Source organism: Echinops telfairi, unplaced genomic scaffold, assembly GCF_000313985.2.
Source record: "Echinops telfairi isolate 266 unplaced genomic scaffold, ASM31398v2 ScPeMD7_7400;HRSCAF=8409, whole genome shotgun sequence".
Classification (NCBI taxonomy): Eukaryota; Metazoa; Chordata; class Mammalia; order Afrosoricida; family Tenrecidae; genus Echinops; species Echinops telfairi.
In genome coordinates this window covers 12,269,318-12,274,968 of record NW_022111300.1, presented here as the reverse complement: position 1 = coordinate 12,274,968, position 5,651 = coordinate 12,269,318, and the positions used below count along the sequence as shown (strand labels likewise).

General features: G+C 44.6%; 1 pseudogene; it reads right to left on the bottom strand.

Annotated features, from left to right (window-relative positions):
* Nucleotides 1–4,352: 4,352 nt before the first annotated feature.
* Nucleotides 4,353–5,383, bottom strand: LOC101657504 (annotated as a pseudogene).
* Nucleotides 5,384–5,651: the final 268 nt, after the last annotated feature.

Sequence of the window (5,651 nt, the reverse complement as noted above, 5' to 3'; positions counted from 1 at the left end):
CAAGAGCTCAAGTAGAAAGCAAATGTTTTGAGAATGATCAGAGCAACAAATGTACAAATGTGCTTGACACAATGGATGTATGTATGGATTGTGATACGAGTTGTACAAGCCCCCAATAAAATGATTAGAAAAAAAGAAAAGAATTTTATGGTTGGGGGGGTCACCACAACATGAGGAACCGTATTAAAGTGTGCGGGCATTAGGAAGGTGGAGAACCGCTGATCTAGGGAAAAGCCTATTTCCTTTCTTTTCCAGCTTTTATTGCTCATCCCATGCCTTCCGCCCGTTTCAAAGCTAGCCATCCCAAGCAGACTCTTCCCTGTGTTGCCACAGGCTCTCCTCTTCTGCTTGCTTCTTTCTCACTGAAGGACCCTGGTGACTGCCTCAGGACACCCTCTATGAAGTCAACCATTGCCCTCTACCTTCAAGTTGATTGTCACTCCTCACTATGCTCTGGGGCAAAACAGAATCCATGGGGTTTCCTAAGCTGTCAATGTTGATGAAAGCAGTGTGTACCACACATTTCTGTTAGGGAGAGGGAAGGGGAGCGGGGAGGGAGGGGAAAATGAGGACCTAATGCTATGGGCTTAAGTGGAGAGGAAATGTTTTGAGAATGATGAGGGCAATGAATGTACAAATGCGCTTTACACAATTGATGTGTGTATGGATTGTGATAAGAGTTTTATGAGCCCCTAATAAAATGATTAAAAAAATTATTTTTGTTGCTACTTCATAACTGTAATTATGCTACTTTTATGAATTGGGCAACCCCTGTGAAATCGTTGTTCGACCCCCAAAGGGGTTGTGACCCACAGGTTGAGAGCCACTGCTCTATAGTCACTATGAATCAGAATAAACTCAATAGCAGTGGTCTTGGTTGGGTTTAGTCTACTTTTGAAGTGTATATGTTCCTATTTGTCTTATTGGTAAGTAAAGATCTTATACTTCTTAGAAATTCATAACTTCTGATGTGTTTTGACATATTTTTGACTAGTAAAATGGAGACAATTGTAATTAAAGAATCAAATGTAAGATAATCATTTAGCATAGTGTCTGGTACATAATACATTGTAAATAAATAATTAAACACTTGATCGTTTGGAACAGCTTTTTGAGTTAAGAGAGTTGTTTTTGATATGACAAAATACCCATTTATAAACTATCAAGGGCTCATGCAGGAGGGGGAGCGGGGAGGGAGGGGAAAAATGAGAACCTAATGTCGGGGGTTTAAATGGAGAGAAAATGTTTTGAGAAACGATGTACAAATGCGCTTTACACAATTGATGTGTGTATGGATTGTGATAACAGTTGTATGAGCCCCTAATAAAATGTTAAAAAGAAAAGAAAAAAAAAGAGAGTTGTTTTTGAGGAAGGCAAGGGAGATGAAGAAGTGACTTGCCTCATATAACTCTGTAAGAGGAAGAAGTAGGAACTCCAATCCTGTGTATTTTTTAGTGAGTTTATATTGGGTAGAGCAGTGGTTCTTAACCTGCGGGTCACGACCCCTTTGGGGCCTCAAACGACTCTTTCACAGGAGTCACCTACGACCATCGGAAAACATGTATTTCTAGTGGTCTTAGGAACTGAGACACACCACTCTTCTATCCTTCTCCAGGTGGGTCCGCCCACATGCAGATATGCCCACATATGAGTACCGGGGTGAAGACTGTTACCCTTGCTACACCATGCTTCAAGACAAAATTTCATTATCATTGGAAATAAATATTTCCCAATATATAATTACATATTGTTTTGTGATTAATCACTATGCTTTAATTATATTCAATTTGTAACAATGAAAATACTTCCTGCATATCCGATATTTACATTGCAATTCATAACAGTAGCAAAATTACAGTAATGAAGTATTAATGAAAATAATTTTATGGTTGGTGGTCACCGCAACATGAGGAACTGTATGAAAGGGTGGCAGCATTAGGAAGGTTGAGAATCACTGGGCTAGAGCATAGCATTGAATAAGGAAGACTGGAAAAGAATTGATACATTTGAATTATGTTGCTGGTGAAGAATTTTGAAGGTACCCCGGACTGCCAAAAGAACAAACATGTCTGTCTTGGAAGAAGTACAGCCAGAATGCTCCTTAGAGGCAAGGATCATGAGCCTTCATCTGAAGTACTTTTGACATTATGCTTGCTAAAGTAGAGGGGCAGTGAGAAGAGGGAGACCTTCCACAAGATAGATTGACACAGAGGCCGCATCAATGGGCTCAAAAATAGGAACAGTTGAGACGCACAGGCTGGGCAATATTTCATTGTGTTCTACACAAGGCCGCCATGAGTAGAAACCAACTCGACACCTGACAATAACAACAGGGCATTACAGAAAGAAACTAATTTTTAAAAGCAGCCGAGCACTTTATCACCAAACTCCAAAAGGCAATGGATCTAGCTCATCCTTTATACATTCAATGTTTGATGCTGTAAGCAGAGATAAAAATGCCCCGTGCACATATCGCTATAGTTTACTTTTTATGAAATCGGCTGGAGTATTGAAAATAAAGTTATTCATGGAGAATTGGGAAAGGTAATTTGTTCTTTCCGGGAAGAATGATTATATACAAAGATGTATGCTGGTCTCCTTATAGTCCTGATATCTGTGGTGACCACAACTCAAAAGTGACTCATCAAATGCCAGGGAGCTAGGAACAGAACTATTTTGAAAGATATTACCTGAGGGGTTTTGCTCTGGGCCCAATTAGATGCAGACAGACTTGGTCTCAGCCTGCCAATGCATTCTAAGAATTTGTGGCACCACAGCGGGCCTAAAGTGTCCCTAAATCTGATAGCACATATAGTTCATTAATTATAAAACAATAGGTCATAAAGAAATACTTCTATTAAAGTAAAGTCATTTCTCTGATTTTCACATGCATGATATATTTTTTTGCAGTTTAACATAATTTTTAGTGCCAGGATTATATACTTTTACTAACTATGGTGCGTATTCCTGGGATAGTTCAATTTATCAGTCCCATGGAATACATTTAAGGAATTCCAATAAATTCATGTAAGACACTTGAAAATCAGGCAGAGATAATTGTTACATTGCTGTTTGCTTTTTTTATTAAATAAGACCTACTTAAAATAATTAGTATAAATAATGAGTAGGTTATGTAGACTAATTTATATATTAGGAACCACTATATATATATGTCTGCATTAAGATGATTTTAAAAAGATACACACACACACACACACACACACGCATGCACACACACCAAACAACCTTTTGCTGTTGGTTGCCAGGGAGTTGGTCCCAACACCTAGCCTTCTTATGTGCGCCAGTCCTCTGTCAGCTTCAGGATACATGTGTGAGCCCATTGTTGTGGCATTGGGGTTGCTGCTCCTTCCACTGACCCTCACATTATCATGCTGCCCTTTCCTAGAGGCGGTTCTCTCCCGATGACATGCCCAAAGTCCTGATCTGTTCAGCATATAGCTCACATCACTAACGTGAACAGACAGAACCCCCCTGTGTACCTTTTCCAACTTAGAAGAAACAATATCCCCTTCTTTTGTTTGAGTGACTGCCTATTAATCCATGTATAGGCATCACAAGAGCACAACTAAGTAGAGTTGTAGAATTGTAGAATTCCCTATCTGTCTTAGCTTGAGTTCTCTAAAGAAGGAAAAATCACTGAAGCATATACATTGTTGCTAGTGGTGCCTTAAGTTTGCTCTGATTCATAGTGAGCCTTTCTTTTCTAGTCCAGAGGGTGTACACTGGTGCAGATAGGAACTGGAAACAGGGAATCCAGGGCGGATGATCCCTTCAGGACCAGTGGTGAGAGTGTCCATACTGGGAGGGTGGAGTAGAGAGGGGGGACCGATTATAAGGATCTACAGATGGCCTTCTCCTTGGGGGATGGACAGCAGAAGAGTGGGTGAAGGGAGATGTCGGACAGAGTAAGATATGACAAAATAATAATTTATAAATTACCAAGGGTTCATGAGGGAGGGAGGAGTGGGAGGGGGGAAGAAATGAGGAGCTGATGCCAGGGGCTTACGTGGAGAGCAAATATTTTGAGAATGGTGAGCTTAATGAATGTTCAAATGTGCTTTATACAATTGAAGTATGTATGGATTGTGATAAGAGTTGTATGAGCCCCCAATAAAATGATTTTTTTTACCCCGCCTTAAACCGTTGTTTATTGGCTGGAAAGGGCGATGGAGTTAGCATACACAGACAACACCACACACCACTGTCACAAAGGCTGCGAGAGTGAGAGGAAAGCGTGGCCTGGAGCCCAGGTGGTGCCCTCCCATCAAGAGGTGGGCATGGGAGGGGGCGGCGTGGGGGGGGTGGCTGGAGAGTTGAGGGGCAGCCTCACATCACCTCCATTTAGTAGGCGTGGTTGGAGTGTACTTTCCTTGGCAGGCGAGGCTGTTGGCCAGGGCTCGCTTGATATACTCCTTCTGGGCCGCCTTCAGGTTCTCCTTCTTGCCACCCCAGGCCTTCAGGGCAGATGCCTGCAGGGCTCGCCCGTAGGAGAAGGTCAGGGCCCACGGCTTCAGCAGGGGGCACTTGTTGATGGCGTTGAGGTGGATGGACGTCTCCTCCTCGCTCTGGCCTCCAGACAGGAAGGTGACCCCAGTTACAGCCGGGGGCACGGTGCAGCGCAGTGCAGTGACAGTTGCCATGGCAATCTCCTCGTGGGAAAACTTCTGTGTGCAGGCATGGCCGGGGGTGACCATATTGGGCTTCAGCAAAGTGACTTCCAGGTAGACGTGGTGGTCACGTCTTGTAGACGGCAGCCAGCACCTTCTCAGTGACATACTGGCAGCACTTCAGGTCATGGTCGCCATCGGGGAGGATCTCGGGTTCCACAATGGGCATGATGCCATTCTGTTGGCATAACGGGCCAGCATGTTGGCATTTTCCATGATGGCGAGGGCTAAAGGGGTATGTTCGCCAATCTTCAGCACACAGTGCTACTTGGCAAAGTCAGCGCTGTCTTTCTTGTACTGGCCACAGCGCTCAGACAGCCTGTCCAGCCCTTGGGTGGTGGTCTCGCCGTTCGTTCCTGCCAGGGGCACCACACCCTTGTCGACCTTGATGCCCACGATCCCGCCCTTGGATTTGATAACTCGGGGGAAGGGGCGCTCATCGTCCGCCTTCTGGTAGAGAGTCTCATGGAAGAGGATGACGCCCCAATGCAGGGGTTCACCCGGTTGTCAGCAGTCAGCAGCAGCTGGCGGTAGAAGCGACGGTTCTCGGTCCCAATGGACTGCAATCAGTTGGCAATGCTTCCGGTGGACTCATCTGCAGCCAGGATGCCCTTGCCCGGAGCCACAGTGCGATGGGCAATGTCCGACAGCTCCTTCTTCTGCTCTGGGTTGAGCGCTGGGTATGGGTAGGGCATGGTGGCAAGTTCCTTCCTGTAGGCTGAAGGAGCGGCAGCAGGTGGAATCAGCAGTGAGTGAGTGCCCAATAAAATGATTTAAAAAAATATTTTCATGCCCACCCCCATCCAGTCCTGCGGTTTGGGGGCTCGGCTCAATGGTAGTCCCTCTGGGACATGGGGGTACAGTGAATGGTGTGACCGTTCCTACACAGTAGGGAATGCTGGGCCCCTCTAGGGTTTCCCGTATGGGCTCCAATAAATCTCTTCTCTTTTGCTTAAAAAAAAA